Below are 22,018 nucleotides of genomic sequence, written 5' to 3' on the forward strand. Positions count from 1 at the left end.
GTAGGTGGAACTTCATCAAAATAGGCATTTTTGTGGAAATGCAGGTCGTTAAACGATCGGCCATTTTGCGTATTTGTTCATGTTTGTTTTGTTTGATCTTTTTTGCAAAATTTTGTTCAACCAATTATCTCCACTTACGATATTACAACGACTACAGCAAGAACATTCCCGAAATCCGCATTGTTGTGGAAATGCAGGGCGTTACAGGGTTCGTCATTTTCCGTAAATATTTTGGTTTTCTAGTTTCTCTATTTATTCAAAACTTTTTCCACTAATTATTTCATTTACGCTTTCATAAGGATCACAGGTGAAAGTTTTTTAAAAGCTCCATTATTGCGAAAATGCCATGCAATAAATGTTTTGCCATTTCCCGTGATGTTTTATTATTTCTCTTTTTCTAGATTTTCCAAATCTTTTCCGGCGAACTATCTCCATTAGCGGTATTTTACGGATTACATTTGAAACGTTCCCTTAATCTTATAATTGTGGAAATGAGGGGCATTACACAGTTCGGCATTTTTGTTAATATTGTACGATTTTTTGTTTTTTTAATTTTTTAAAATTACGTTCTAACAATTATCTCCATTCAAGCTATTAAAACAATTGAAGGTGTAACTTTCGGGAAACATGAATTATTGTAGAAATCCCATTATTTATACGCTCTGCCATTTTCCGCAATTTTTTATATTTTTCTTATTATTCAGCTTTTAAAATTTTGGTCCTACCAATTATCTCTTTACGTTATTAGAACAAATATAGTTGGAGGTTTCCCGACATCGGCAATAATGTGGAAATGCAGGGCGTTACACGGTGTGGCAGTTACTGTAAATAATTGCTCTTTTTCTTATATTTTTAGTTTTTCAAAATTTCGTTCCGCCGTTTGTCTTCATTTACGCAATTTAGGCGATTACAGGTGGAACTTCCGCGAAACCTGCAATATTGCGGAAACGCCGTGCATTATAGGCTTTGCCACTTTCCGTAATTTATATATATTTTGTTTTATTTGTAGTTTTGAAAAATTCCTTCGACCACATATCTGACTTTACGTTATTACAACGACTAAAGTTGGAACTTTCCTGAAATCTGCAATATTGTTGAAATGCAGGGAATTCCACGGTTCGCCATGTCCCGCGTATTTGATGTTTTTCTGATATTTTAGGTTTTCAAAATTTCGTTCGCCCATCAATCTTCATTTACGCATTTATGAGGATTACACGGGAAATATTCGCGAAATATTCAATAATGCGGTAATGCCATGCGTCATACATCTTGTCCTCTTTCATAATTTTTAATATTTCTTTCATTTTTTAGTTTTCAAAATTTTCTAAGACCAATTATCACAATTTACGTTATTTTAACGATTCCAATTCGTACTTTAGGGAAATCGGCGTTATTGCGAAAATTCGGTGAGTTACACGGTTCGCCAATTTAAGTATTTACATCTTTATGTTATTTTAAGCTTTTAAAATTTGCATTTCACCAGTTATCTTTGCGTACGCTATTATAACTATTACAAGTGGGACCATTGCTTAAAGAGGGAATCATATAGAAATGCCGGGCGCTACACGGTGCGCCATTTTAAGTAATTGTTTTTTTGTTTTTCTATTTCCTTAGTTTCTGAAAATTTTGGGCGACCGCTTATCCCCATTTAAGCCATTATAGCGACTACTGGTGGAATTCCCGCGATATCTGCGTTTATGAGGAAAGGCAAGGCGTTACACGCTCCTGGCTGCGAGGTTACTCGGCAAGGAATGCTCCGCACTAGAACAATGTCCACAGATGACACATCAACGCTGCGAAAACGGGGACATTGACCTTATAACAATATTAAAGAAGGTGAATTGCGGTTATAAAAGGTTATTCAAATAATAATAAAAAAACAATATTATTAACAAGTCTAATAATCAATCAGAAGTTTATCTTCCCCGGCATAAAGTCCTACGGTATTTTTGCGGTGACACCATGTAAAAGGCATCGTTAAAAACAAACTTAACTTAAGACTTTTCCACACGCAAATTACCAGGTATAAGACAAAGGCAATAAAACAAAACATTGCGGCCAAATCTAATAAATAAAAAAAACAGTGTTACGAGCCCTTCAGCTCTACTGGAGAAGCGTTCAAGGCACAAGAAAAAGGGAATAAACAAGCAAACAATAGCACCGTATAGGCTTCTGCAAAAATACTTGTAGAAAACAAAAATTTGAAACAAACAAACGGAAATTTCAAATTCAAAGAACGCTCGCTATAACAAACACCGATGATGAAAATGATAGTTCAAGGAACAAGATTAGGTGAATACACAGTTAATGAAGAATATTCTTTAATCCCAAAATATCTGGAAATGTTTGTTGGGCACATTGCCATTGATAAGTGCAACCAGGTTGTTACCCAAATTTTTACCGAGAAAGAAATTACCAAAAAAGACATTTTTGAAGAAACGTGAAACCGGCTCCAATTCGTCGACGTCCACGAGATGAAATGCTTTTCAGAAAATTCGTGCTGCGTTTTCCGTGTGCTTTGAATAACCGAAAACAGTGCCTGAAAGCAAAATGAACTTATTTTAAAACGTTTGATATGGTCTGTTCTGAACTAGCATGTTCCTTTCGAAAAAAACTATAAAAAGGAAGAGGACATTCACACTCTCTACAGTATCTACAGACAGCCCCCAGGGTTCGAAGAGAGCGTTGTGTAATTGGTGTGACGTGGGACGACAAAGATGGACACGAAATGTAGAATACTTTCAAGTATCAAATGTCGGTCACCCTATGTGGTGCAGAAATGCTAGGTTTATAGAAATATTGCAGCTCTTGCGTTCTTCGACTATAATACACAAATTTCTTCTTTGACTGATTTAAAAGCAGATGCCTGTTGTTGCACTATCAAGAAAATGACATGACGTAATCCTGAACAATATTAAAGTCATGAGCAATATGGCCATTAAACATTTTAACGTCAGCATAAAGCAAAAACGGAGAATTTAGTCTAGCGGATGCAACATCAGTACTCAAAATGGAGCAAAAGAAGAGGGCGAAAAACAGAGTCTTGTAGCACACCACCTGTACTTTGTACGTAATACATCTCACCTTAAACACTTGCCATTAGCCTGACCATTCTATATCTGACCATTACCAATATCGCTCCTACAGATAAGGGTCACTTAAGAAGTGTCGGCCTCAGACAAAGCAACTTTGGCAAGCAATACAACTGGTTGACTACAATAAAGGTCCTGCTTATGTCACAGTAAAAATGGGAAAACTAGCTTCTACCAGTGACAGCAGGGACAGCCTGCTCCACGAAGAGTGACAGGATCGTTGAAGACGAACGTCCGCAAATATATTCATGTTTTTGAGGGTAAGTACATGCTCATGCGAGACAGAAAACACGGTACAAAGAGGTAGCCAAACATTTTAGATTCCCCGCAAGGGGCATCTTGAGTAATCGTGGTGACGGTATAGGCGATACCACGGAGCCGGAGCCCCCCAAACATAAGCTTGAACCGTCCATGGCGATCTTTTGCAAGCTCCGGGACTCTCTCGATATTAAGGTAACCTGAGTGAAGAAAGTACCACTGTCACATGCTTTATACTATAGCGTATGGTATTTTCTAAACCTCCCCCAAAACGTGATCGGTACTTGAAAAGGGGCCGCACCGAGGTATCGTTTCCCCCATTGCCATCCTTAACATTCCCTGAAGCGGTTACTTTTTCTCTATCTGTTTTCATGGAATCCCATTTTCCAACCCAACTTCTTGCATCTCAGTCAGTGTTATTGATTGCGAGTGAGTGAGTGAAAAAGACTTTATTAAATGCCGGCAACAGACGTAGTGTTGCCACTACGCCCGGACGGAGCCACTCGTCGGTCCTTTGGCCACTCTACTAGACGGGCACCGTCGCTACTCACTGCAGTGGTGGTCGCCCCCTTCCCCGGAGGGAGGATGGCGCCCCGCAGCTTTTACTCCGGTGCTGCCGTTCGAGAGCCGACAGGATCTGCTGGACAGCTGAAAGTTGGTCCTCCTTGCTGTAACTTCGCGTGACGTCTTGATACCACGGCGGGAGGTCGGTCCTGGTTGAAGCGTCTACTGGTCTAACCTCACAGTCCCACAATAAATGGGCAGCAGTCGCTCTGGCGTTGTTGCACAACACACACGTGTCGTCTGGGTACAGTTCTGGTGATATGTGCCGCATTATGACCGGGGTCAGTAATGAATTGGTCTGCAGTTGCCTGAATATTGATGCTTGCTCCCTAGTTAGCTCGGGGTGTGGCGGTGCCATCACCCTTCTATTGTTTCTGTAGTACTTTGTTACACCTTGAAAGGTGTCGAACCTATCTTTGGTCTCCATCCACCACTCTGCTGACGAAAAATCTTGAAGGCATAATTGAAACATCTTACATGGCTAAAAAACAAAGGACTGGTGAGGTTGATGTCGAAGTAAATGACAAGCAGCAGGACACAAAGCTTCTATCACAATCTCGACTGGATCATCTGGACAACAGGATCACACCTTACCGGAGCCTCAACAGGTCCCATGGTGTGATCTCTGAGCCAGATGTGTTGAACGATACAGATGCGGATCTCCTTGCGGGCTTGAAGGATCAGTGCGTCAGAGCCGTGAGGCGCATCACCGTCCGCAGAGACGTCAAGGAGATTCCCACCGACCACATAATCTTGAACTGTACTGCTCAGCGCTTCCGGAACACATAAATGCCGGCTTTATCCGATGCTCCAGCAGTCCCAGTATCCCGAACCCACAGCGCTGTTTTGAGCGCCAGCGGTTCGGGCATTGTACAAACTCTTGCCTTGTGCAAAATGCGCGGCACCAGAGCATACTACCGACAACAGTCCAACCAACACCCTCCCTTGCGCGAACTGGCGGAGCCCACATGCGACATACTCCGGCAAATGCGAAACATTTCACTAGAAGAAACGATCATCAACATCAAGGTCACTGAGAACATTACCTTCCCAGAGGCACAGAAGAGGTTAACCTTTCTCCAAGTTGCGAGGTACGCTGACGCAGCTCGCCGGGGGGTGGAGCGGCGTTTGGTTTCCACAGGGACCTAGTTGAGCGAGTCTGACCTGGTCCCGCCCACGCCCCCCGCTGGGCTGCCTCAGGCAGCCCAACGCGTCACTACACCATTTGCCGAGGAAGCAGCGGTTTTGGTGCCAACCGCTTTCGTCAGGACTGGTGCCGCTCCCGCCGCTGCCTCCCGGTCCTCCAGTGCGTTGGAGGGTGCCGGGTGGATGAACACGGGGGACCTCGCATCGGCTCCCACCGCCACCGCACCGCCCAGGCCACCCCTGGCGCCCCGATGCCCTCGGTGGTGGCGTGTCAAAATGAAGGGCCACCGCAGGGGGGCCAAATCCAGGGGCCCCGGTTCGTCGGGCACCCCTCTGACATCTGACGAGGAGAAGGATGTCGGGCCGTTACTACCTACAACGCAGCGCAAGGAGCGGGCTTTGACGAACAAGCCAACAGAAAGGCCCAAAAAGCCCCATCCCAGAATAAGAGCCCCGAAAGCCTACACATGAACAAACGCTCATACACACTGCAGTGTGTCTAAACTGTAAATAATGGGAACCAAAAACTTGGTCCAGTGGAACTGTAGAGGCCTCAATTATAATCTAGATGATGTGTACGAGGTACTTCCTTCAGATCAGCCAAGTCTCATGTTTCGTCAGGAAGCACACCTAAATAGTAAATATACTAACTTCTTGAATAGCTACACAGTGTTTCGAAAAGATAGGTACAGTTGTACTTACTCTATAGGTGGTGTGGCCTTAGTGGTCCTAAAATCCTAGAGCGTCTCACCATCCCCTTAAACACCATCCTAGAATCTGTCGCGATTTGAACAATAATTTATAATACCCTAATAAAGGTATGCGTGCACTAAATTCCTTCTGATTATCAGCAATCGAACACTGATTTTGATGCCCTCATAGATCAACAACCTGAACCGAACATAGTTTTAGGCGACCTCAATGCACATAATTCACTTTGGGGCTCTTACTGCACGAAAGCTCGAGGTCGCTTAATTAAAACATTCGTAACGTGATCGGGTGCATGCCTTTGTAACAAAAACCAAGCTACATATTATAGCACAGGACACCCCTTGACGTGGCTCTTGGCTCTGAAGTTCTTTTCCCAATTTTTGGGTGGCATGTGGACGCAAACTTATATAGTAGTGACCACTTCCCCACCAAATTGACATATTAGGCAAAGGCACAAACACTTCCTCTTCTCATAAAATGTTCAGTGAGGGAAGAGCAAACTGAAGTATGTTCACGGAAACTACTAAACTATACTACTTATCCATAAAACACCTACACGCCGAATAGGCGACCCAACTGCTCACGGCGCACATCCTCGACGCCGCGGACAAGTCTATTCCCCAGGCCTCCGGTGCACCGCGCAACCAAAGGAGGTCCTTGTGTAACGGGGACTGCAGGAGAGCGCAACTGGCCCAGAGCCTAGAACAAGGAGTAGGGTGTCCTTCGCTGGTACCCAACGTCTGATAACCTTGTTTTGTGGAAACGGGTAAAAGCGTTTGGCAAACGCGTGCGCCGTGAGGCAAAAAGGGAGAGTTTGCGCACCTTCCTCAAATCTATAAACTCGTACAACGATACTCAGAAAGTCTGGTCACGTATATAAAAACTCCAAGGACAACGGACACACAGCCTGTCCCTGATTAGTACATCCGAGGACACACTGCATGACGAGGGGCGGTATTCTCGCGTTTTGTCCCTTTTCTGTCCCTTTCGAAAGTGTCCCTTTTGAGCGAGCCCTGATTGCCAAATAGCAAACAACGGGAATGTTACGTAACGCAAGCGCGGCGTACCTACTGCGTTTGACCGTGGCTTCTTCGAAGAGGCGCTTTGAATTTTAAACAGACGGGTATGGAAGTTGTCACAAATGCGCCGGTCATTGCCTTGTTGGCTCGCCGGACGAACAGGTGGTCGGGAAGTAATGTAGACGTTTTGGATATGCCCACAGAAGCATTCCTGCAGGAGTTCGGTCTCTCGGAGAGGACCGTGCGGCGGCTGTGCGACGAGCTGCGGGCAGAACTTTGTGTGTGGCAACGCGGGCCCATTGTCGAGGACCAAGTGATATGCGCCCTTCGTTTCCTCGCTACCGCTGGCTTTCAGTCAGCGGTATCACTGTCGCCGCTATCCGGGTGCCTGTGTATCTACGCCGCCGCGACCACACAGTAAAATAAACCATCGTCTGCGATCTTAATAGCTGTCGAGCAGACGACAAAAATTACACAAGCACTCGATATGACATTTATAACCTTTTATGGTACTTTACGCACACACATGCCTGCTTAACGTTCGTGGACTTCACCCATAAAAGGTACGTCGTTGAAAAACAAAAATACGATCCCCCTCTACACATTCTTGCACTTGTAGAGCACCACTAAAATGTCAACGACGTAACCCACCGTTCCACGTTCTTGCAAAAACCCGCGTCGGCACGCCGCAAGTGCGTCGATACCAAAATACGTAACTGGGCGGTTATCTTGATGCACGGGCATTGTCACCGACCTCAAACCGGAGTCCAACCGCGAAAAACTGAGTAGCCGCAGCACTGTTTACACTTCGGCGTCACAAGGGAACAGCTGACGCATCTGCCATCTTTGGACATTTCTCCCCTTGCCGTGAAAACTTTCAACGTCGTAACAAAAAAACTTCATAGTGTTTAGTTTTTAACAATACGTTCAAATAAACACATAAAAGGTAGTCTGCTACGGTTTTACTTCTTTTTATTGCGTTTGCAAGAACAGTAACGGTATTTGAATCAAAGGCTGACTGCTTAACCGGAAGTACGTCACGATAAAAAGTACGCAAGACGGACGTTTTCAAAAGGAACAGTTACTAGTATAGCGCCCGGTCTAATACACTCTCACACTTCTAACACGTGTCTTGTTCTGCACCCTACACAAACACTTTCATGCAGTACAAAACATCTGCAGAAAAGAATCCCTTACATGACAATGATAAGTCAAAAGCTGCTTACAACTCTGAATTGACACTTCATAAGATGAAGCTTGCTCTTGCCACTTGTAAACCTTCAGCTTCAGGGCCAGACACCATTACATTCACTATGATACAACACCTAGACGCAGACACTCTTGAGACACTCCTACACCTATACAACCAGATATGGCTTTCGGGGCACCTTCCGAGGTCTTGGAGGGAGGCCATAGTCATAGCTTTTTTGAAAGAAAGAAAATACCCTCTCTCTCCCGCCACCTGCAGACCCATTGTCCTGACAAGCTGCCGTGTGCGCTTCTCGAGAAGATGATAAACCATAGGCTGGTGTACTTTCCTGAGTACAATGGTCTTCTCGAGAGCTGCCAGGCAGGCTTCAGGGCAGGGCGATGACAAATGATCAACTAGTTGCATTGCAATCATATATTAAAGGGTCCTTTTTGCACAAACAGCCCTACATGACCGTGTTTCTTTATATACAGAAATCTTGTGATACGGAATAGCATTACGCCATTCTTGCAGACCTAAAAGGCTATGGTTTATTAGGTAACACGGGGAACAGTCTTCCCAGTTACCTGTCGGAACGAACATTTTATGTCAGAGTCGGTTCGCCACTTTCAAACGTTCACCTGCAGGAGAATGGAGTGCCTCAAGGTGCTGTATTGAGATGCACCTTGTTTGTAGTTAGCATTAACTCTCTCCGCAAGGCATTGCCGTGCCATCGTCTGCTTGATGTATGTAGATGACATTCAAATATCTTTTATTTTCTGTAACATGTCCATATGTGAACGCCAGGTCTAGCTTAGGGTTAACAAACTTGCTCGTTTGGCAGGCGTAAATGAGTTTAAACCTAATCCATAAGTACATGCGCTGTATTTTCAAAGAAATGCGAGATGCAAGCAGACCCTAGCTCTGTGGCGACCAAGCTCCTGTAAATAAAGGAACACAAGTTTTTAGGTGTAGTCATAGATAAAAAAACTCACATTTATTCCACACATCAAACATCTCAAGCATAAATCCGAAAATGCGATATAAATTCTAAAGGGCCTCTAACACGAATCCTATGGGGCGGATAAGGAACTCCTGCGTGTTTTTACCCGTTTACTGGGATTTTGTTTGGATTACGGGAGTGTTGTGTATGGGTCAGCCAAGAAAACAGCACTTAAAATGCTCGACTCCGTCCTTCACTTCGGGCTTCGCCACTGTTGTGGCGCATTCTGTACCAGCCCTGTCCACGGTCTTTACGCAGAGTGGGGCAAATGATGCTTATCACACGAGCGAACAAATGTTGACTTATACGCCTTTAAAATTTTATCAATACACATACATCTTTTTTTTAACGACACATCTACATCACATATCTTTTAAAATCGCCCAAAACGTTTCTGCACCTTCCTCTGTCAGAGTCAAAGAGCAGGTGCCTGAACTGACTGCCGCCTTTTGAAATACATGTAAAACATCCTGTACCTTACTTTTACCCCATGGTAAGTTCGCCCTGTGCTATGCGACTTGTTATTCATAAAGATTGAGAAAAATCTAGTTCAAAGAAGAACAATTTTGCAGCACTTCTTGTTTTTACAGGATAAATATCACCATGCAAAAGTTTACGGCGATGTGTCGAAAACATCACCCACCGTGACATGTGTTGCGCACGGTCCCAATTTCACTGCAAGTAGAACTGTGAATATAAACAGCAGTATCTTTACGGTGGAGGCGTATGCTATTTTGCTTGTTGCGAGCCACTTCATTGATCATACTGTACTTTAGTCTGTAATTTATACCGACTCGTTGAGTGTGGTGCGAACATTGTCATGTACAAAGTCACCCAATAGCTACGTTATCAATCTCGTCCTAAGAACCATTATTTCTGCGCATGCCTGAAATCTTCAACTGAATGTGTTTTGGGCCCCTGGCCGGTAATGAGACCGCGGAACAGATGGCCGCTGCTGGTGCACTTACAAATGCGTTGCACATACCAACAGTACTTTAAACTAACCTCAAGCCACACATCCGAAAACACCTTCGCAATACATGGAAGCAGACTAGAATACCGAGACAGACAAGTTACACCTAATAAAACCCCACTTTGCACCGTACACTAGGCACACACGCAACGGACACACGGAAGTCGCCTTGGCGAGGTTACGGATAGGCCACACGCATGCGACGCACTCACACCTGCTCTCCAAGACCCGTGTGTAGCAGGTCAGAGGAGGACCTATGCGTAGTCCACATCCCAATCACATGCAAGGCACTCCACGAAAGACAAAGGCATTAAAAAAAACTATACAAACAACATATTCCGCTGCACCCGTACTTGTTTTTGGGTGACAATGCCGTTGTGATGTTATGGCAGGTTCAGGGCCGTAGTGGGAGCGGCTCCCAAGTGACGAGGCAGGTGACCAAATTCAAACAATGGAAATATTTATTTAAAAAAATAAAAGGCAGAAAAGGAAGAAAAAAAATGAATAAAGATGCCGCGAAGTCCGCCGTAGCACGCGAATACGCCGTCGCTCCCAGAAGGGTTCGAGTCCAAGCCGCGCGAAATTGCTCAAGGGCCTCACAGTTTTTGGCGGCGGTGGGAGCGGCGGCGAGTAGAAGCTCCCGTCGAAGGCGGCTACCACTGGCGGTTGTTGTCGTTGACGCGGCGTGGCCCCGGCATCCGAGCGCAGTCACCGCGCCATGACAACGTTACCGTTGGTCTGCCCGAGAAGCTGGTCGGCGGGAACACGAGCAGTGCTTGGGGTAGCGCTCCCGCAGTCCGGGCGACTGCCGCTGGAGCGCAGGATCTTTTCAGGATTGGCGTACCCGCAGTCCGGTCGACTGCCGCTGGTCCGCCAGGCTACCACGGGGTAGACGCTCCGCTGGTTGCCCTCGATCGCTTCTCGATCTTTCTCGAACCCCCGAGCCTCGTTCATCCTCTTCCTCCCTTGTCTTCAGTTTGCCACTCGCACGCTTGCTGCACCTTTTCCCCGCCGTTGCTTCTTGTATTTCCCGCGCTCAGGTCACTTCATGACACCGTGATCTCCGTGAGACGCGCTTTTAAATATTTGTCCGATGCTAATGTTTAAAACTTAATTTCCTATGATGCGTAATCAGAACTGGCCCTATACTCCAGCCATCACCTTAGCATTCAATGAAGTTTACTGGTATTCTGGCTTACACGTTTTAGTGTCTACTTTTTCTGTTCTCTGGTTTGGTTTGGCGCTGTTTACCTCAGCTGGCCTTGAGCCAAAAAATAAAACATCATCATCATTATTTTAAAGGCGGAAGAAAGGACGGACACTGGGTACTAATAACGACGTCACTGTTTATGTCTCACTTGTAAATTGTGAATGTAAGAGGGTTGTTTCATGAGCGAGGGAATTAGCCACACTAAGAACAGTTAACAAATGTTGAAGTAAACACAGCAGTGAAGATATTTCTATGAGTATTCAGAATACCAGCGGGAACTTCCCCTGGCACACAAGATAGCGATGGCTTCATCTGCTTGATGCTGCTCAGCATGGTCTCCTCGCCAATTTAAACCCACTGGAGTTCTTACCCTGTAAATAGGGGGCGCTGCAGTCATCAGTAAAGCCTCTACGCCCACAAATAGTAAACACTACCAAGCAACGCAGTCGGCCACCTCAACAACCTCATCTCCGCTGTAGTCTGGTAGGAAAAGGAATTCCCCATATGTGCAAGACCCAGAATGGATGCTTCCAGGTGGCACCTCGTAGATGAGTGGCTTTAGCGTCTGCAGAGATGCGGGAAGAAGGAATTGCGCGCGTGTAATATTTTGCACGTGGGCGCGGCAATTCCAGAACAAACTAGTGCTGAAAAGAGCGCTTCTGCTCCCTGTGCGCGTGTTCATGGTAGTTCTGGAGAAAACCAGTCTTAAAATATAAACTGCTCAGCTAAATACTCCATAATGTATTTCCTAATACTCATAGAGCAATCTCAATAAAAATTTCAACTTATTCAGTGACACCCGGGATGCCAATGGCTGACGACCAAGAAACAGAAGAAAAGTAGCGACACATCTGTGGTAGCGATGCGGGCGGTTAAAAATAACAGACCCCAAGCTCTGCAGGGACTATAGGGATTCAAGATGCGACAATAATATTATTTTCACTGTTAGCACAGAAGTTATTCGGGTACTTATGCCTCTTACGTGATTTGAACGCGAAACCCAGGAATTAGTGAAGGTTTCCTCACGGCTGCATCAATTTTGCGGGGTCCTAATATTCACCTGCCATGCATAAAGCATCGGGAATATTCCTGTTGCTTCCTTCCAAGGTAGTGGGTCATCGTTGTAGTTACCGCACTAGGCTGCTGCTCTGGGCTCCCTGGTTGAAATTCTGTTCGAACCAAAGACTGTTTTTGTGGATATTTCATTTAGTTATTTTCTTTTTACAGGGGCCGCATTTAATTTATTTGTGTAGGGGCGACCAACTACAGGCACTTTTGGCGTTGGGAGATATATCCAATACTTTCGCCTTAAGGGGCAACTTTTTTATACACTTTGCGGAATCGCCTTTTTAAATTTTTCTTAGGATTCTGCAAAAAAACAAAAAAAGTTGTTTTTTATACCCCCCAAATTTTTATGAGAGCACATATCTCTACTCCGTGTTTGGAAACGCAGCGAGGTTGCGTTGTGTTTGAACATAGGCTAAAATGGGGCAGAATACGGAGGCAACAGGAAATATAAAGAGAAGGGTCAAATTTCTCGGGTGGTACTCAAAAACTGTCAGACCGAGACAAACTGACACCATAAAAGTTTGAAAACATGCTGTTCCACTGCAGTTTTCTACGGAATTATGTTGTGTGAAAAATATTGACCAATAAAAAATAATATCCTGCTTCCTTGGTGTTCAATGGAATGGTTGTGATGATAGCGGTCTAGGTGACATCACTGGAGGCCAAGAGCGTTTAAGTTTCATAGCAGGGCGCTATATGGTTGCAATTTATTTGGAACACCTGTTCCACAGACGTGATCCACTGATTGTACGAGCCAGCATTCACATCCGTGGAAATGTAAAAAAAAATAATATTTTTTCATTTTTAAAAAATAAATTTCAACCCACGAAGTCTTGGGGGTTTTTAAACTCATGACGTAGAACGTACACAGAAATAAAAATGAGCCTTAATTAGCCTGAACGTCAGAAAGCCAAGCTTTCTGACGTTACTTCCTCAAGCATTTTTGACGGTACCCTGGAGACTCACTGAGGAAACGAATATTGTCCACAAACCTCAAACGTCTCGAGCTTCCCTCGATTTTCTGTAACCCTACGTTTTCTCAACTTCCTAAATCTTTCCTCCAGAGATGTTGGGAACAATATTTAATAGACGGTATCTTCCCATTGTACTTAATTTCTGACGGGGAATTGGCATTTGTTTTGAAGAAATATTGCGCGCTTTCATCACTTATATGTGTCGTATGAGAGTCTTGTGCATGTTTCCTCTACTCACTGGCCTTTCAATGCTTCCAGCACTCTTCCCCAGTTCACTGAATGAAACCCTTTTTCATGGTTTACCAATGTCATTAAAGGGACCCATTATACTTTGAGGATATTTCTATTACTCCACTACTAACATGAAAGCGCTCTAGCGGGGATTATGTTTTCTAAACCCAGCCTCTATGCGGGGTTATTGAAACTATTGGCTGCCGCATAAACGGGTAAATTTTACTTTGGTAAGCAGCTTGCATACAAGTAAGAGGAGGCTGATTGCTCTGTAATTGCAGTGTATTCGGTATCTCGCTTCTTGCGAATTAAAATTACCTTGGCGTTTTTCAGCCTCTTTGCACTTTTAAAGTCGTTCGGCATTCTGAAAATAGTGCAGCAAGCTTTTCTAGTACAATATCTTCTCCTTCCTTTGTAAGATCCACGTTTGTGTCGTGATGTGCTGCTTTTCCCTTTTTATCCCACGGGGAGGGCAAAACAAAAAGAGGAGAAGAAAATCCCATACAGGGGTGAATTAAAATATTAGGGGCCATAAAAGCACTGTCAAAAATATGCTGTCGGGGTGATTTATTATCTGGGGTCTACCTTTGATCCCCAGTGTACGCGAATTGGCTCTTGGTGAAGGCAATACGTCACAATCGTTGGCCATATTTTGCTCGAAAAAGCGTGTTGATACAAAGCAAGGCTATGCTATGGTGGCCTCTCCTGTGCTTTTAAGTTTCGAGTTGAAATGAATGTGTTAACAAGCTCACGCAATCACCATATAAATCGCAATGTCACTAAATAAAGAAAAGAGAACAAGCAGCAAATCGTGCAATAAAAAACAAGAATGAGCGCAGGAAAGCCAAATAAACAAAAATAAAGTTGTACGCAGCTGTGGTACCATGTCTTATGCAATGAATGTAAAAAAGTCAAGCTGTCTTAATGGAAACAGGTGTTGTTTTTTAATATTTTTATAGGCATTGGTAACGTCTATCTGTACCTGAAGGTTATCAGGCGACAACAAGTTGGAATATTTCTGACGATACATTCTGCAAAGTGCGACGTTGACTTGCGAAACTGCAGCTAGATCAATTGAAGCACTTTATTTTGCTGTGGTCATTCTTTACACCAACAAAAGTTGCATTGTACGAAAGAGAATATTCCCATGGTAGCGCTGTACAACGTCGCTGAAAGCCCTTCTCATAGGTTACACCGGCCGTACTTTGGCCACACAGACGTTACTTCACCTGTACAGTAAGCTCACAACCACAGCTTTTTTTTGTGTTGATTGCTACTTTTATAATTCAATCTCTAAATGTTGTCTACAAATCGTTGCGATACGGTTTCTATTTATACGAATTGCTTGTTTTGTTTTCGTGTGTTTGCCAATTGTCGACGACCGCAGAATTTTGGGGACTACGCTTTACTAGCAGTTTTCTGTTGTATTACTCTCATGTTGCAAACAATACTGAGCTGAGTACCACTTAATACCTCCACACACAACTTAGGCATTTTATAGATGAAAGAACCCAATCCAAATACGTACGTGCTGGCCCCTAAACGCCTAATACGCGGAACGTTACCCAGGGCTGAAATCAGGATATGTAGGCTGAAGTTTTCAAGAATAAACAGCTATCGCAAATTCTGAATGGCTGGGGAAGCGATTTTAATGGATGCGTGAATGATCACGCTGTCGTGCTAAGCAAGCGCACCTTACAAGCGGTAGCCGAGGGGCAAACGGCCTCCGCACAGTGGTAGGACGCAGGCGTTGTTCCTGGCAAACAGCAAACATTTGGCCAAAAGCGTTTCTTCAAACTTTCAGGACTCGGGCTTTCTATGAAAATCATTAGATTGTAGTGATATGCTAAAACTACGAATGCCAAAACAAAAATGGGAATAGAATGAAGCAAAGCCACGTTGAACTGAAGATTCAGGTATGGTAGAGCTGCAAAGGCTGATCGACGCTCGACGCTTGAAAGAATGAGTGTAGCTTATTCAAACGGTAAAATTTGGTAAAATAAATTATATAAGTCCAAAAACAAACTTTCAGAGAGGCAGACATTTTGTGTATTTTTCTCCTCTGCGCAGGCAGGACAACTATGATAAATTTGATGAACGAAACCCAAACTTACGTTGACCAAATGGGTGCCTGCGGACGAAGTATTGACTTCTGGACTCTCACCAATGAATCTGAATATTGGAAATGTGTAACTAACACATCCATGTAAGCATGTTCTCTAATCAATTTTGTTCTTTAAACCAAAACCAGTGCTGATACCTCGGCTCATACCTCATGTTGTTACTTGGCTATTGCTTGTGTTTCTTCGCTTTGGTTTTTTTTTTCTTTCAGTGCTAATACCTCCGCCGGCTATTCCGCTGCAGCGTGTATGCGTTTCTCGGGTTTTGCTTCTTCGTATCATAGCGCTAATTACGGCAGCGCCGATTCAGGCATGGTCCACAGTTTTCACACAATCATGCTGCAGTTTTTCTGGTGTACATGTATTCTGCTCACATGCCATCACGGTCATATATCAAGTATTCGATAAATTTTGCGTTTCTGAAACAGTTTTCAGAATTTTGTGAAGCGGACGGATTTCCAATCAAAGCCGCAGGTTTCTACTAATCCGCTAAGTGTCTATCCTCGACGTAGAAAAAAACAACTTTAGTTCTTTGCTGCTAAACGTGCGGGAGTAACCTCGTTGATATGCCATTATTCTGCTATAGTGGAGAAAAGGGTTCAAAGGCCATCGTTTTTACCAAAATTGTACTGCGACGGCTATTTTTTTCACCGTGTAGAAAAACAAGGGCACTCTTTCGCAGAATAATACATTTGTGGCTTTCGCCTTAGCAATAGGCTCATCAAGTCCTAAAGCCCCAAAAAATGAGGAAATGAAGTGTTCGTTAAACTGGTGTTATTGTCGAAGCATAAACTGGTGCTAATTTCACCACCGTTGGTGTTTAAAGAACGTGATTATTTCAAACAAAAACTGGCGATTTTAAATTTTCAACATTCTTACTGAAACCATCCACAGATGGTGCAAGATAGTGACCTAAAGTTTGTTTTTTGTGATCCCCTTTATGACAGGGGATAACCACAATGTCCTGAAAAGTTTTCACCTAAGTGAAAACCCTGAATAGCCACAGGGAGTAATATTCCCATTCTGTATTTCTTGTTCCTTCTTACCACAGGTGTTTTCTCGGTTATACTTGTGTTCAGAGCCTAATAAATAGTATTTGTGAAACAAATCGCTCATTTCTGTTCTTTAAAAACCCGTATGGGCATCTAAGGGTTAACATAGTGGACTTGTATGACAAACAGCAGTGATTCACGAGGTTCCAAAGGTTAGGACTATTTAAATCTCGTGGTTTTCAAAGCCGCGGAATAAACCTCTCATGACGGTACATCAGGCTCTGCTTTTCCGTTATTATCTCACTGCGCCGCCTGATTTCGGCATTCTCATCGACCGTTAGTGAGCTACGACCTCAAGGCGAGCCTATAAAATGCTCTGCACTTAATATCCGAAGTTCATGTTTTGAGAGATAACTGCCAGTGAACGTCAAAAAGAATCAACCACTAAGCTTCGTTCCAAACTCAATTCATGTTTTTCCGCATCGCCTGCTTGCCTCGACAACTCTGCCGGGGGTAAATGCAAATTAATTCATTCGCAAGATGTTTTTACGTCACGCGGAGACAAATTAGTGCCTATGATAATCTGAAAGCACCAGATTTCTTCCAGGGAGGCACCCAAAATTGCAAATTTTGAAATGCAAGTTGGGCTTCACCGCATTGCATGGGCACCACGCGTGCTAACATTTTTTATATCTGACAAACTGTTCTGTGCAAGTCAACAATTTATTTAGGACGTCGTTTTCAAATGGTTCCTTAGAAAATTTACATTCGAATTTTTTTCTAATATCGGTGGTTTGATGTACAAAACTCTTCTTTATTATTTTCTTCGATACCTTGACAAATGTTTTATTGTGATATTTGTTCGCAACTATGATGTATGAAAACATTTAATTACGGGTGTTAATTAAAATGGTGTCCCATAATCTGGAATCTGTGTTCTGTATTAGGGCCTAACAAATGTTTTTAGCAAAGAAATGTTTTTCGACCCGCTAAACATCGGTCAATTTTCCCCAGGTAACAAGCGTTGATAGACCTAATAATGGCAGGGGCGCCCAAAAAAAGTCATTATTGCGTCTTGGATTTAATGGTTTTTAGCACAGAGCATATTTATCGATAAAGTTAAAAAAAAATATTATAACGTTCTCGTGCAGTTGCCCCTGGCATGAATGCATTAGAGTCAAAATAATTAACTAAACTATCGAAGTTAGTTATGTCGAGAATAGATACCTGCAAGTATTCTGATGAAACCTTCCTAAGTACGGGAACATAAACATGGCAACCCACAATGTAATGCTGGGCCAGTTGATATTTTATTACTGCCCAAATAAAAAAAAAAGGTTGCCCTAACATTGATGTGGTCGGTGTGATGTGAAGTAACGGTGACGACACAATATGAGGACATCGCACGCCGCGAGATATCCCTCGTGTGGTTCGCACCAGGCCGTACGTCACCTGGAAGAGTCTGTATTGTATCAAGAACGGTTATGATTTCCTGGGTTTTATTCACTCCCACATGGGGCTTGCAGTGAACAATTTTTTTTTACACTTTTTAATAGTGCGCGTCGATTTGGGCTACCTGACCTGTTGTTTCGAGTACACAGGGCGTTCACTCTTTGCCTTGCGGTCGAAGGCAACATTTTTAGATGCAGAGCATCTTATTGTCGGGGCATGTCCCACGTCGGCGTCCCCACTCACACTGCGCATGCGCAACTCTCCTCCTTCCCTCTCTCCCACAGCTGCTCGATACTCCCGCCACTTCTCTCGTACCAGCTGCGTGCACTTCACTTTCGCTTCTCCCGCGTTCTGGCTTCTGCGTGAGCGGCGCATGCTCGGCGCTTGCGCATCTTTCCTCCTCTCGTCTCCTCTCCTTCAACCTTGAATGTAAATCGGGTAGCGCGCTGCGGGCGTTCAGTTCAGCGCTTGCTGTGGTTGACTCCACTTCACTCCGTTCTTCCGATGAAGAGTGATGGAAGCAACAGTCCCGTCAGTTAGTGGGTTGGCGCAAGCAAGCCTCAGCACCACCCAAAAAAAATCGCGCCAATCCACCCCGTGAATGTGGTTGGAAAGCAAAGCTGTAAACGGCACACATAACGATTACCCATGCGAGGTCACTTAAGTTAACTCACATCGCTCTGCAAATAGCAAAACCAGAGAGAAGTGAAATGCACTTAACGACACCATTTATTACTTCAAAGAGATATTCTTGTTAAGGTTAAATCAATGCATGAAGCATGAATGGTATTTGGTTGAGTTTTATTGGTGCAGCACAAAAGTGGAAACTTTTTTATAAAATTAAAGTAAGCTCCAACCCGGTGTTAGACGATCTGTCTTCTCCGTCTCTGCGCCGCGGACGGAGGCGACGAGATTTGCGGCAGAAAAGGCGGAGGAGGAAGAAATACTTCTGTTCAGATTTCTGAACAACCCAGAGTGCAGCCCTGGGAGTGATTCCTTCTTCTGTGGGGCCCATATGCAGACCGCGCGGCCTGTGTTCTGTCCACCCGCTGAAGCTGGGTACCTAGAGAGGGCCTGGACAGCAGCATCTCCCATTGCTCTTGTTGGGTAGTTGACGGAAAGAGAGGAGGGTGCTCAGGGCTAAAGTCGCACACCCCGATTACGGGGTGGAGTGTTCCTATTTTTGAGCAAAATTTACATTCAGCGTCGTAGCGATTCGGATACATTAAGTGACTTCGCGTAGGCTGTGGGAAGGAGCCCGGATTGTATGAGCCGTGGGGTAGTTTATTGTTCTCTGGAAAGGTCAGGGTAAGGCGAAGTTACGGTCTTTCTCAGAAGGCGATAATGCTGGGTTACCTCCCTGAACGTGACAAGCGGGTGACTGCCCTCGTGCAGCTCCATAGCACGGGAGGTAAAAGCGCAGGCTTGTTGGGTGGGCGTATTTGTTGCCCTCCATTGAAGCGTGAGGGGGTGTCCAGATGAGCTAAAGGAACCGTTTGGGGAGTGGTTTTTTAGCACGCGCCGTGCAGGTCAGGACACCCAACCCTACTGGTAATTCCAGTAAGCTTGCTGGGAATAGATGACTACCCTTTGAACCCCTGGTTGAGCGAGAGCCAAGGTGATGGCTGCCTCTTCTGCAGCTGTCATTTCTTGGGTGCTAGGCGAGGTACACGCAAGGAGGTTGGTTCTGGAGGTAGCCACAATCATGGCGTATTGCTGCCCTCGATGTTTGGAGGCGTCTGTGCATGTCCCCACTCAGGGCGGTGTTAAGCGCTTGAGCCCGAGCTTTTCGGTGACCCTCGTCATGTGAGGGGTTCATATTTCTAAGCAAAGGGAGCATGTTTAGTTTTAGTCGCCAAGTGTCTGGGAGTACGTCAAGCGGAGTGACATTCTGGGCTGCCCAGGCAATCTGGTGAAGCTTGTGGTTACCCATCGCAGTTCTGAGTCGGACCTTCTGGTTAGAAAGATGGCCTTCTATCAGCTCTTTCACCGTGTTGTGGAGCCCCGTGCTAAGCAGCCTCTGAGTGGACGTAGTCATGAGAAGACCAATGGCGTGCTAGACCGCATTTCTAATCATTAAATAAAGCATCTCTACGTCTTCCTTGTAGAGAAGAAGACAGGGGGTTGACGTAAGTAACTCTCGAGAGGACAAAAGCTTCAATTAATCGAAAGATACCGGCTTCCTTTAGGCCTCGCTTCTTGGTGGCAAGTCGCCTGATCATGTGTATGATTTGATTAATGCTGTTTTTGAGGCGCTGCAAGGAGACGTCACTGTTCGTGTTAGCCTCGAGATGTACGCCCAGGATCTCGATGCTGGGGCTTGGAGTGATAGCCTGGCCATCAAGGAGTATTTGAATGTATTCCTTGGTTTGGCGTGAGGGCGGACGACAAGAAGCTGTGATTGTTTACGTGAACACTACAGGCCACAGGCTTTATACTTTATAGCACATTGGCGTACTAGAAGTGAGATGCCATGCATTGGTGTGAGGTTCCTTTAATTTCTGTAACACTTAGCACATGAGCAATGTGCGCACAGGGCCGCTAGACGGGCGTGAGTGGTCGCGTGACGCTTTCACGTGGCATTCAGCGAGAACGCAAGGGGTAAACCCATAGATGTGCTTGGTGACTACACCACCTGTCTTCCCAGTCTTCGCGTGCGCTCGTAGCTAAATCGGTAAGACACCGGGCCCTCGCTTTGTTAGTCGATTAGTTCTACGTTCGATTCCCGGCGATGCCAGTAAATTCTTTTATTTGTTCACTGGAGTTTTCTGGTGACACCAACGGTCGCGAAAGAACTTTTGGGGGGTAGAGGTAAAAAGCTTTGCTTTAAAAACTAACAGCAACGCTACGTCCACTGAAATCAAAGCTGCGCAGCGGAGGCCACGCGACACTGAGCGCAAACGCTTGAAGCGAGCGGTGAGCCCTGAGCTACGTCGGCGCGAATGCTCGGCGCATGCGCATCTCTCCTCCTCTCGTCTCCTCTCTTTCAACCTTGAATGTAAACCGGGTAGCGCGCTTCGCGCGTTCAGTTCAGCGCTTGCTGCGGTTGACTCCACTTCACACCGTTCTTCCGATTAAGTTCCACGAACACAACATAAACACAACGGAACCCCGAGATGCTCCGCATCTACTCAGCGTTCCCTTCGGGAAAATAGGGCAAATTTTTTTGATAAAGAAAAGTTTTACTGAACCCATTACGCCTCTGTGGTGCTCTTTGGTGGATACGTTGGCCATCTGTTTGATGGTTCCAAGACGAATATTGCTCAGAGGTAAATACGGGCAGAGCAGACACCGTGTAATAAATTTTGAGGAGCTTGATTGTGCATGCAACATCGCTGAGCAGTTATTTTGCACTTTCTTAAGTGTTATTGAGGAGCGTACGTTTTCTCCAATGAGCGCTAACTTCTACGAGAATATTTTTGGGTTCATGAGTGCGGGAAAATACCTTTGTACCGCAGCAGATAATGTGTTAAAAGAAGTCGTAGAGGGGTATGCCTTAATAATTTAAATGCCTGTTTTAATAGCACTTGCCAACCTCTGAGGTATGTTATCTGCTTTCTGAAAGGGAAATGAAGCAATGGTAATTGCATGCATAAATGGCACGTTTAAATGAAATTTTTTATACATAGGAAATAGCAAAATTGCACGGCCCCACATTTTTTTCTTTGTACAGTGTCATGTGATGGAGGTGATAACCAGGAGATTCATTGATTGATTGATTGTTGAGTTTAACGCGCCGACGCAACGCAGGCGATGAGGCGCGCCGTAATGGAGGGCTCCGGATTAATTTTGACCACCTGGGGATCTTTAACGTGCGCCGAAATCTCGCACACACGGGCGTTTTTGCTTTTCGCCTCCATCAGAAAAGCGGCCGCCGCGGACGGGAATCGAACCCGCGACCTCGTGCTCAGCAGCGCAACGCCTTAGCCACTGAGCCACCGCGGCGGGTGATAACCAGGAGGGCACGGTCAATCCCCAGAGGATGCAATTCTGGTTGAGCATCCCCATCAGGATAT

At 44.8% G+C, this 22,018-nt stretch overlaps 1 long non-coding RNA gene across 1 annotated transcript in view; it reads left to right on the top strand.

The window, feature by feature from the left end:
• Nucleotides 1–22,018, top strand: part of LOC144166536 (uncharacterized) — a 96,721-nt gene that overhangs the window by 70,400 nt on the left and 4,303 nt on the right. Inside the window, exon 4 of the long non-coding RNA XR_013321698.1 lies at nt 15,509–15,644. This is a non-coding gene — a long non-coding RNA (uncharacterized LOC144166536). The remainder of the gene's footprint in view (nt 1–15,508; nt 15,645–22,018) is intronic.

Source organism: Haemaphysalis longicornis, unplaced genomic scaffold (assembly GCF_048455015.1).
Source record: "Haemaphysalis longicornis isolate Haplotype H1 unplaced genomic scaffold, Haemaphysalis longicornis Haplotype H1 scaffold_18, whole genome shotgun sequence".
NCBI lineage: Eukaryota > Metazoa > Arthropoda > Arachnida > Ixodida > Ixodidae > Haemaphysalis > Haemaphysalis longicornis.